Raw genomic sequence first — 12,648 nt, forward strand, 5'->3', positions numbered from 1 at the left:
GTTCACAATGTATGGGAAATATTTCTAAGAAAAGAAAAGGAATTGCAAAAACATAGCTAGTTCTGGGAAACCCAATTTTCTCCTAAGAGCTGAAACCTTCAGAATAATTTAATGTTGTAAGGAGGACAAAATTACTTTTCAGGCAGTGATGGGAAGCCTGAAGTTTTATTTCTTAAGGTGAAGACAGATCTGATTTACTCAAAGGATGTTTGTTTCTAAACCAAGGAAAGAGTACTTGATAATGTGGCTTTGTCCTCTCATGCTTCACTGTACCAATCTTCCATGAAACCTTTCTAGCATTAAAATTGTTTATGCATTAGGAATTGAATCTCCTAATATAGAGTTCAAAGGCAAGGTTTTACTTAAATATATTATATCAAAATCTCTTAGGCTTATATCCTCTCCCCATATGACTGACATCACAGAGGTTTTACACACTAAAATTTCAAGGTAATGCAAAGTTTTCTGATGAAGGGCCACTAATACATTTTTAGAGAAAACACAGCCAGGGAAGAGAAGATGGTTTGAACCTATAATCCCAGCATAGAGAAGGCTGTGGCAAGAGGATTACCGCAAGTCTGAAACCAGCCTGGGTAAGATAGTGAGGTCCACATCAGCTTTGGGCTCCAGGGTGAGACCCTGTCTCACAAAGTCTTGTAACAGAAGACAATCAATCCTAAGTGATAAATGGCTTGCCACAGAAGGAAAATAGAGAAAAGATTTTAAGTGAATCTAAAGTCTCTACTAAGGTGGTTTTGCTTGCTTGTTGGTCTTTTGCTTTGGGTTTTGTTTTGGCTTTTAATTCTTTGAGAATTTAAAACATCGACCTTTCCCCCACCCATTGGAGTTTGATTAACTGTCCTTACAGAAAAATTACTCTCCCTGCCATTGAAGCTGTCAGCCATCAATGGCTTCTGAGTTAAGGGCCAGGCTAAGACCCGCCCCCTCTCTGCTGGATTGTTGATTGCCTTGATCTTGTACAATCTCAGCTCCTTGAGTTCATGAGCTCAGAAGACACTGTTTTGTCCCTATCATCCCTGGTCTCTGGATCTGAAGAGCTTTCTGTCTCCCTCTTCAACTACCCTAAAGAGAACTGTGAGTAATCAGAAAGGATGGAAAATAACCTGTTTGCGAGATATGGGATATGGCCAGGGTGCTGGACTTGACTCTCCAAAACTCATTCAGGTGATAGGAAAGCCCATAAATGTGCATAAACTGTCCTGAGTGGGTGTTACCAGATCCTACTGGTAGGTCACAAATGGGGATAGGCTACTACATTTTGGGGGAAAAACTACAGCTGCCATTTCAGGGGAAATATTAGAAGACCGGCTTTTCCCAGGGATAATGGGAGTGTAAATTGATGTGGAAGAAGGTATGTGATGAAGAGCAAGACAAGAATAAGTAGCGGCATGACATTATGGTAGATGGTTGGACTCAAATTTCACGTATACATACATAGCAGCTGACCTCACAGCTAAAGAGAAAAATCATACAAATCCCAGAGGAACTGGGAAAAATGCAAAGGACATGGTTTGGGGGAAGAGTTCAGAGTCCCAATGAATTGACAAAACTTTAATTATAGTTAATAAAAAGAGATTAAGTAAACTATTTCCTGTGTGCTTTTACACCCTGATATTTTGTACCATCAATGAATGCTTCTTCAACGTGAAAACCATATTCTGTTCTGGTTATGTTTTCTCTACCGTAGCATGTAACCTTTCCTTCCTACTTTCCTTTCCTTATTACTTTCAGGGTAGTGCTTGTTTGTGTGTAGGAAGTGTTGTTTGTTTCATTTTGGATATAGATGTCTGAGGGTTTCACTTTGTAGCCCAGGCTGGTCTTCTACTCAACACCCTCCTACCTCAGCTTCCAGGGTGCTGGGTCCCGCTAAAAGCACACACCATCACCATAACCTGGTGTGGCATACTCTGTTGTTTTTGTGGTTTGTTTGTATTATATTTTTATGTTAGTCTGAACATTGGTTACATTTTCTTGTTGTTGTCATTGCTATGACCAAATCATTGAAAAGAAACAACGCAAGGAGGAAGGGCTTGTTTTGTCTCTTGATTTAAGAATGGGATACATGGAATCATGGGGAAAGCAGCTGGTCATGTCATAGAATTGGTTGTGCAGAAAGCAGATAGGAAGCGGACCCAGGCTGCACCATCTCAGAGTCCACCCCCAAATGACCCATTCCCTCCAGCAAGGCTCGACTTCCTAATGGTCTGGCAACCCTCAGAAACAGCAGCACCCCCTGAGGACTGTTCAAAGCCTTTGAAGGGTGTTTCACACTTAATCCGCAATAATGAGTTACTGTCTTAAAAAGTGATGTTTGGAGTCAACTCAACTCAAAAAAAAAAAAAAAAAAAAAAAAAAAAAAAAAAACCAAGCTGAGGAAAGCACAGGGAAATGGTGTTATCCTGTGTCCACAGGAATTAATAGTTATGATGTTCATAATAACAGAAGCAAAAACACTATATGACTCCATCAACACTCCACTGACTCCTCACAACAGTAGAAAAGAAAAAAAAAAAACCCCAAGAGTCATGTGAAATTACAGAAGACTCCAAAAGTCAAAGCTATCTTAAGCAGAAAGAACAACCCTGCAGACGCCATGCTGATGGATTTCAAAATCTGCCACAAGGCTAGAGTAATCGAGGCAGCATGGTGCTGGCATAAAGATAGGGATATAGACAAATGGAAGAAAATAGAAAGCCCAGAAATAAACCCACAAGTTTATAGCTGCTGACAAAGGTGCCAGGAACACACAGTGGGGAAAAGGTGCTCTCTTCCATGATGGGGTAGGGGATATTGATATTACACAGAAGTAACGAACTTAGACCTGGCCATACCACATGAACATAAATCAACTGGAAAAGAATAAAGACTTAATATAAGGACTGAAGCCATAGAATAGAAAGGAAATGGGAGGGGAGCTCTTGATGTTGTTCTGGCCTTTACTTTTTTAGGCAATACATGAGAACCAAAGGCAAAGGTAGGCAAAGAGGTTTAATGGGGAGCAGGGGGGAGGTTTCTGCAGAGCAAAGGAAACCATCACTAGAGGGAAAGTAGCAGTTAGGAAGAGAGCACATCTGCAAACTGAGCATCTGTAAGAGGTTTACGTCCAGAATAGGCATGGAAGCCAACTCAGCAGCAAGATAACAAATAACCTGCTTTTAGAATGGGCAATAAACTAAATAGATATCTCTCAAAAGAAGATCGATAGCCAGGAGGTGTATGATAGATGCTCAGCATCATTAATCCACAGGGAAAAGCCAACCAGAAGCACCGTGCAGTAGCATCTCACACCTGTTAGGCTAACCGCTATTGAAAAGATGACAGACAAGTGTTGGCAAGGCTGTGGAGAAAACGGAGCGCTCACACACCATCACAGAAGATAGTGCCCAGGTTCCTCAAACAATTAAAAATAGAATGAGCATATGATCCAGCCATCTGACTGCTGGCTGCAGAGCCAAAGGAAATGAAACCAGCATGTCAAAAGAGACAGCTGTGTGCCTACCTTACAAACTTATTAATGACAGCCAGCAAACAGGCTCAACCTAGGTGTCCGTACAGAAAGACAAGTACCACGTGGTCTCATTTAAATGCCAGGTCTGAAAAATAGCTGAAGGAGAGGTCGCAAAGCTGAAGGTGGAGTCATGGGCAGAGAATCGGAGAGCTGCTGGTCAGTGGATACCAATTTTCCATTAAACTAGAGTAATAAATTTAAGAGACCTATTATATCATAATGACTACAATTACTAATATGTTATATGTTTGAAAGTTGCTAAGGGAATAGACTGCAAGTGCTCTCAAAACACAGAAAATTTATGAACATACATGTTAGTTAAATATATATAGCCGTTCCATAACATATGCATATATTAAAATAGAACATCAGGAAAATGAATATTATACAATTTATATTTGTCAGCCAAAGATTAAGGAAAAGAAAGCGCTTGCCTCCTTTTAACCTCAGAATTCAACAGACTCGTCTCTGTAGAATGGTTCATCTCATGTTCAAACTACAATAGCCAGCATGAGTGAAGAGATGCTGTTTTAGGACACTGTTGTCTAAGAAAGGATGCAGAACCCCCAGCGGTTCTGTAACAGGGGCTGGATCTTAGTGGACCATCAGTCAAAGCACCCCTCAGCCTTCTGAGGTTGCAACCCATCTCCCAGTGCTGTCTCCTTTTCATTGGGGTTGCCCGGCTATGCGACACAGAGAAAAGTATAGAACTAGAATGGAACTGGTCTTGAGGGTGGGTGTTGTTTGTGGTTTTGCTTTGTACACCTTCAGGGAACAAACTACAATCAATTCCAAGTTCCTGGTTTAGCTGTCTATAACTGTCACAAAGCGAACTCTTATTCTCCCTAATTTCAGAGGAGGAAACTGAACGATGAGAAGCCAAATAGAACAAGCAAAGTACTTGCTAGAATCTGAGCCCCGGAAACCATAGGACAACTTGTTCCCTGTCCTGTCCTCAATGCTTCCTCCCTGTAGCACACCAGTGGGGTGTGCTCACTCTGACCTGTGGCTGTAGGTACCATCATCATCATTATCCAAACTCCTGGGAAGAAGCTGCTTGCATGGGCTGATGAGTGGTACACTTTCAGTGACTATGGAGAGTCTGGGATGATGCTGATCCTATAGCCTAAGCACAACTCCTTTTGATAGCCCACAAAAGATGCTCCCCTTGCCCACCTTTGTTTCAGGCCTAACCTCCTAATGAACACATTGAAACTCTTGGAACCTCTTAACAAAACCCTATTTCCCGCCCATGGAAGGATGAAGAATGCTGTCCAATACCACCCGAGGCTGTGGCTGAGATCCCTCTGCCTGATGCAATTGCCCATTAATTCTTCCACCAATGTATTTTCAAAAGGCCTCAGCTTACAGCTCTCTTTGTTCTGTTACTTTTTTAAAAAACTCCATTGAACTGCTTCCACGTTGGAACAGTACATTTGGGAAGACCCAAATGTGTGTTCCCGGACTGTGGTCCCACATATTTCACTCCAGCAGACACGATCTTTATCCCCTTTGGGATCTGGCTCTGTGCTCGGCATCCGCAACAACCGCGCTCTACTGCTGGGCTCACAGGTATGCACCACAATGCCCAGCTCCATGGAGAGCCTCTTCATGGATCCGAGCAGGCACAAACAAGGTGCTGACTGAGGTTTCAGAGCCCAAGGGCAGATGTATTGCCTGGTTCTCTGAGTTAATCTGCACAGAGCATGCATCTGTGCAATACACAAAGGGGTGGAATGCCCAGTGTTTTCAGTCTGCACTTTCTGTATCCAGCTCTGAGCTGACTCAGGCACAGGCTACCCCCACTTAACTTAGTTTCCCTGGAAACATGCTGAAAATACTAAGTAAGATTATTGGGTTGGGGTGAGGGCTCCATGAGTAAGACGCTTGCTGTGTGAACATGAGGACCTAATTTCCATCCCGTGCACCCCACGTTAAAGCTGGGCATGGTGGTGCACCTGTAACTGAAGCCCAGAGGCAGGGGCATCTCCGCGACTTGCCAGCCTGGCTCAGCACACCTAATCAAATTAGCAAGCTTTAGATTCAGTGAGGAAGCCCGTCTCAAATGAGAAGGTAGAGATAATGAACCACATTTTCACTCTCCATTCATCAATTGGTGGGCATCTAGGCTGGTTCCTTTCCCTGCTGTTGTGAATACAGCAGAAGGAAATATGGCCGTGCACCACTCAGGTCTGCTGTCTTTGGAGCAGACTGTTCAAAAAGAGTATAACGGGGGCTGGAGAGGTGGCTCAGAGTTGAAGAGCACTGGCTGCTCTTCCAGAAGTCCTGAGTTCAATTCCCAGCAAGCACATGGTGGCTCATAACTGTCTACAAGGGGTTCTGACACCCTCTTTGGCATGTACCATATACGCACACAGAACACTCATACATAGATAAATAAAAATTGAAAAAAAATGAGAAAGAGAGCTAATTACCTTATTAAAAAAGCAGTATAACGACAGCTAATAGCTTGTATGCTGATTTTTCAAATTAAGAAACTAGAAAAAAATTAAAGTACAGCATAATTTGAGGGAGATGCCTGCCATCAAACCCTGGACTCCACATGTACCTACACACTCAGTGCACACACACACACACACACACACACACACACACAGAGAGAGAGAGAGAGAGAGAGAGAGAATAAAGGGAAAAGGATTCTTGAATTGACTATCCCAACACCTAACATGCATAAAAACAAGATCTATCAATGTCATGATAATAATTATTAAAATTTTATAACCATGAATAGATCCTATCTAAATGATAAATCTTCTGTTGTTAAACTCTTAGGTTAAGATCCAACCATTTTAACACACGCATAACTTGTGAAGGGATTTAGAGCGTTTGCTTGTCTGTGGGAGCTGTGGGAAGCCAGCTCTTCCAGAGTCTCAAGTATTTATTTCCCTGCGACAAAAAGGGGGAGCGGCTGGTTAAACCTGGCCCCTCACCCGCTTCATGGCACGGGGGTACCTCGTGTGGTAAGAAATTATTCATTTCAGTGGCAGAACAAGAGTCAGAGGCTGGGGTGGGATAGAGAACAGCCCTGAACTGGAGAAGTGAAGAGCCATTCGGCAGTGAGAAAGAAATAATTGGCTTCCTGAATCCTAGGGCTGTGTCTGCTGCAGAAAAAGAGCCACGTTGTGTAATTGAACAAGCATCTCAGCCGAGCAGTGTGGTTCGGATGGGACCCCAGGTGAAAACATTTACTGTCCTACTCTTGACAACACCAGTGGCGGCTTTTGTTGAAGCACGGCCTTCTTTAGGCCCGGATATTTGCTCAGACCAACAGGACATAGCCTGGGGCAACCCCACTCTGATGCGGAGCGGACGTTTCCTTATTTACGATGCTCTCACCCCACGTCCCTGCCCACCGCGCCGGCTCGTGCACGCCGAGGCCGTAAAGCAAAAAGCAATCCAAGCTCAGAAAGCTTTTGCGGAGTGTATACATTTAGTGAAGATTTGAGGGCGTGTGGGGAGGCGGGGGCCACTGCACAGTGGCACCTCATGGGTTTTCCTTCTCCTTTACTGTTCTCTTCAATCATCTCCCTGCCAGACTGGAGGCTGTGCCAAGCCATACGCCATTCCCAAGACCAGGCTTACTACAGACATCTCCTCTCCCTTTCTCCGTTCTCCCGTCGCCCTACATTCGCCTCGAGGGTGTGAAATTGTAGGTGTGTGCCGCCACACCCAGTTTTTGAGGTGCTGGGGATCAAGCATGCTAAGTAAGCACCCTAACCAACTGAGTCCCACCCCCAAAGGAGCGCTTTCTTGAGAGCACCCCGGAACCTAAGCTGCGCATCTATACCTTTTCTATCGGGAGCAGTTATTCAGATACTAAAAATATGGCCTACACCGAGGTGGGCCTTATCTACAGCTACCCAAAAGAGACAGTTAACTTTATTTTTGGCTTAACGGTTCCTTCAATCGGAAGGAGCTTTTTGTTGTTGTTGCTTTGTTTTTTTGTTTTTGTTTTTAATTCAGTTGCATAGATGAGCTCCGCTGAGAAATATTTTTGATTTAGTAAATGTGACGTATTTTGAAAAAAAAAAAAAAAAAAACTCAGAAGTTTTAACTGGTGCCACGAATAATTCTAGAAGCCATCCAGGCTTGAGGAATACTCCTCTCTCCTTGTCAGGACCCGAACCGCTGCTCTTCCCCCTTCCTCCCCCACCCCAGGCTTAACCCAGCCAGCTACTTGGGGTTGCACATAAAGGCTTATTGGAATATAACCATGCTTTACTTCTGAGTATCAGGTAGGGGCATTTTTGTGCTATAACGACAAAAACCTAATAATTTGGGCAGAAACCTCAAGAGCTGAGGGTCCTCTCTGGTCCTTTATAGAGAAATGTGAAACACTGCTCTAGTACATTTTATAACTAATTGCAGAATTGTGTTATTATTTTTAATGGAAACTAAGTACAGCGGCGTAATCATGAGTGACTAGAACACCACCCTCTGGTTCCTTTACTGTCACCTTCACATCCGAAAGATGATCTTTTCTAAGGCAGGCCATTTACCAGCCAGGTTGATTTTTTTTTTCCCTAAGTTGTATTGCCGCCTACTGGTCAAAGTGTGAAATCACTGATACAGGAACAAATCCTCTACTGTTAATTAATTCCACAAATTAGAGTCTTGCTTCTGGACTTTGTAATAATGGACCTTATTTGGTGGAAATGAGAAAGACTAGAGTGATTAACAATCAGTTTTTCCCAGGTGTTTTTCTCTTCAAAGACTTAATTGTAGCATTTCCAGTCCGTGGGGCATTTATTCCAAGGTGCTGGGAATATTCTTGATGGCATGCTTGCCTTTAAGGTTCAAGTACAATGCTATTGAAGACATAAAAACTTCAGATTCATTCCCCATCTCAAGCTGATGGAAGGAAAGAATACTCAGACACTGAGATGCTTACCAAATGGGACTGTGCACACACTGGCGGTAAGAAGGCAGACGGCAGAGGTGGAACCATTGGTTTGCAACCTTGACTACCAAGTAAATGCTCAGTGGAGCTTTTAAGAGGCAATGATGTGCAGATCCTATTCCTTGGAGGTTCTGATTTAATGAGTCTGAGATGAGGCCTGGCCTTTTTTTTTTTTCTAAGTTCTCTGGGTAATTTTAATAAATGAGCAGCAAGGCTAAGAGCCCTGTTCCTCAGCAGTGTGTCTCAAATGATATATCATTAAACCATCATGGCTCCCTGTTCTTTTCGTGTCTCAAATGATAGGATATATTCCAACCATCATGGTTCCCTATTCTTATCTTGCAGATTTTAATTTGGTAGCTCTGTGATGGAGTCTGAGGACCAGATCCCTACTAAGCTTCAAGGAGATGTTATGGGTGCCATCCGGGACCATCCTACTAAAATCAGGAAGGAATTAGGCCATTCCTGTCCCCACTTTCTATGCAAGCTCAGGGTGCTGAGATATTTAAGTAGGTAAGTTTCATCTAGGAGTTAGCTGAATGTGGAGATTTTAAGGATGCAATCTCGGAAACTCAATATATCTCCATTTCTAATAAATACCCAGGGAATTCATTCACCATTTCTTTCTTCTTTCCTTTCCTTCTTTCTTTCTCCCACCTCCTCCTTCCTTCCCGTCCCCTCCTCTTCCCTGTCCTCCTTCTTGTGTGTGTGACAGTCTTATACTCTACTCAGGCTGGCCTGGAACTAAAGTAATCCTCCTGCCTCAGCCCCCTTAGTGCTGGGACTTCCGTGGAAATTCAGAATCAGAGAAACAGATACAAAGTGTCATTTTCTCTGAGACATTTTGAAGAGCAGTGTCTCTGTTAATTTAAAATGCTAATCAAATCATATGGGAGCATTTTTTGTTTTCGAGAGTGAGAAAAAAAATATTCCAAAAGTTAGTGGCAGAAAGAGCACTTTCATCATATTCCTAACTTTACTGGAATCGCTTGGCACACGGATGATAAGGGGCTGCTCAAAACAGGAAAGATGACCTTATGGCACGTAGCTCAGGAAGGGTGGCTCAAAGGCTGGGCCCAGCAGAGACTGCCACCTGCACACAAATTTATCAGTGTGGCTCGCTTGGTTTATGGGCTCCCAGGGAGTTCCAGGATACCCTACATGAGGTGGCCAGTCTCTCAGGGATCCATCTTAGAAAGGGTCACAATGGCGCTTCTGCTACAGTTCATTGGTCAAAGCAGTGACAGAGCTCACCCAGATGGGAGGCACGAAGCTGTCATAAGCAGACAGCTTCATGTGGCACCATGAAGACTCCCACATGCTGCCCCCAGCCAGGGCCCCATACTCAAAGGGCTGAACTTTGGGGCTAATACTCTGATGCTGTTGCTTGAAATTTCTCATGATTTTTGAACAAGGGCATTACACTCCTCTTTGGTACCTGGTCCCACAAGTGTAGCCCCTCCTTGTCTTAAATTCTATCCTTCAACGGGAGAAGTGTTAAAAATGGCAGTAACCAAGGCAGTTATGGTGATGCCCATCGGTAGTCCAAGCTCACTACAAGGAAGTGTGGGATGGAAGAAGTGAGTTGAAGGCCAGCCTGGGCTGCAGAGTGAGAGCCTATCTCAGAAAGCCCCTCCTCGTATGCTAGCTTTTAAAATCACATCGTGGCATGCGTTTGCAAGTCAGTGAACAACTTTCAGGAGTCAGTTCTCTACCTCTATGACCTAAGTCTCAAGAACTGAACTCACGCCAGAAGTCTCAGAAGCAAGGGCCTTTGCCATTTCTGTCCCCAAAACATCTATCTTCAATCAGTCACCAGCCGCCTGCCTCATATGCTCAGGTGAGGTCCCATAACTGGTGGCAGAGCAACAATAGCAACCAGAAAATTACAAAAAGCAAATCTCTCCCAGTTGGTAAAATGTTGCATTGCTTTTCTCATTGTGACAAATACTTGTCAAAAAGTAACTTAAGGAAGAAAAGAAGGTGGGACAGAGAGAGGGGGAGGGAGGGAGGAGGGAGGGAGAAAGGGCTTATTTGGGTTCACGGTTTGAGTGTACTGTCCCCCATGGCAGGAAGGAATTGTGGACAGACCATGAGAAGGCTACTCACATTGCATCTGCAGCCAGGATATAGAGATGAATCCTGATGGCCCAGTCACCTTCTCCTGTGTACTCATTCTGGGACCCCAGCAGGTAGAATGGTGGTACCCACAGTTACCGTTGTCGGCTAAACCTCTTGGGGAAATGCCCTCCCAGACATGCCAAGATGACTCAGAATCCTATCAGGTTAACAATGGAGATTTATCCTCACATGTGTGGATGAACTGATGCAGAATGAAAAGTGATCCTTGCGGGGCTTTGCACAGGATATGCAATGACTGTTGTAACTGTTGGCATGAGGACGAACTTTCAATAGATACGAATATCCAGCATTCTGGATAACTGTCAGAGAAAGAAGCTACATTTTGAAGAAATGAGAGTTGGCAGAAAGTATCACAAGGAAAACAGCAACCATGTTGTTGACAAAAGGAATGTGTCCCAACAAAGGTGAAGTATATGTCAAACATGGAGTCATCATCAAAGGGACGATGGGAAAAGAGAGACTGACTGTTTTAGGGCTCTTAGGAGAATCTGAATTCACGCAGTGTCAGTAAAGTGCAGTTCTTTTCTGTCATTTGGAGAAGGTGGGTGATGAGTTTTATGCATGCACACTCGTGGATGTCCTCAGCTGAGTCACATTCCAAAGCTGGACATTTTCAAGTGAGTTGTCGGCTGTCTAGAGGTTGGGACAGAATGTGTTTGCCTAGCATGTATAAAGCACTAGGTTTGATCCCCAGCGCTGCATAAACTAGTCATGGTGGCACATACCTGATTCTCAGCACCTGGGAGGTGCAGGCAGGAGCATCAAAAGCTTGAGGTCATCCTTAGCTACAAAGAAAGGTTGAGACCAGTCCGGGCTACAGGGGACCATGGCTTAAAAAGAAAAGGAAGGAAGGAGAGAAGGCAGGAAAAAGAAATCTAGAGAATGGTCCCTAAATCTCTGGTCTATGTTAAAGGAGCAGACATTAGAAATCAGCAACTAGAAAGGATCTGAGAATGTAGGGAAGTTCTTTGGGTACCTAGGTAGAGCAGATGCTTTCCTTTAGAAACCTTATGGTAATAAGTGGAGAAATTAATATGTAATCCTTCAACTTAGAAGAGTACAAAGGCCAGAAAAATATCTACGGGGTCAGAGAAAAGATGGCCAGGTACTTTAAAGGAAGGCGTTCGGGGACCTTTGTTCAGGGATCAGAATGGACCAGCCTTCCCTGAGTTGTTTGGGGAAAGGCTGTTTGCTACGTGGTAAACGTGATGGGTCAAAGATGTGACTTCAGCTCCTGAAGGTGCTGATAGCAAACCACTCTCAGCCATCAGTCTCCGCCAGCTAAAAGGAGCAGATGGTGAGCTTAAGTGAAAATTTGGAGTCCTAGCCCCCAAACCAACCTAGGACAACTCTATAGGCTCATCCCAGCCTCAAAAGTCCCTGTGGGGTTGGCTGAGGGGTTGGGAATGCAGCACTGTCCTTGTGCCAATCCTCACAGCTTCCCCTTCCTTGCCTCAGCATTCCTGGTAGGCATCTTGTTTGGTTATCTACATCTGAGAGTATGGCTTTCCATGAATCCCGACAATGCCTGTAGATCAGATGGAAGCCTATGGTCAAGTGAGCCACCAAAGACTATCTTAGGTCAGCCTAAGGAGGTTCTTAGAACAGATGCTTAAAATGCCAACAGATTTCTTGCAGCTGGGGAAGGGGTAGCAAGAGCTGGAATAAAATCATATCATCCTTGGGCAAGGGACTTCCAGCAATGATGGCAGAGCGGAGAAAATGGCTGGCCTTCTGAAGAAATTTCAAGACTGCCTAAGAAGGAAAGGGCAAGTATAAAGAGGACTCTGGCGCCCATCCCACAACAATGTCAAAGACACTTCTGCCCTTTTCGTCCCCTCTAACCGGGGGCACCAATCTGGAATGGCGAAGAAGATAAGTTAGCAGACTAAGGTCAACTAGGAACAGAATGAAAAGATAGCGAGTTCCCTTCCTGCAAACCCTGTAATTATAATTTCCTTTCGCCTGGTTATACAGCTCCCAGCATCCTTCCCTGTTGCCAGCCGTTACAAAACCTGAGCTTATCAAAGGCCGGTCCTGGGTGGTCTCAGGTGCT

This window comes from Psammomys obesus, unplaced genomic scaffold (genome assembly GCF_907164565.1).
Source record: "Psammomys obesus unplaced genomic scaffold, mPsaObe1.curated_primary_1811, whole genome shotgun sequence".
NCBI lineage: Eukaryota > Metazoa > Chordata > Mammalia > Rodentia > Muridae > Psammomys > Psammomys obesus.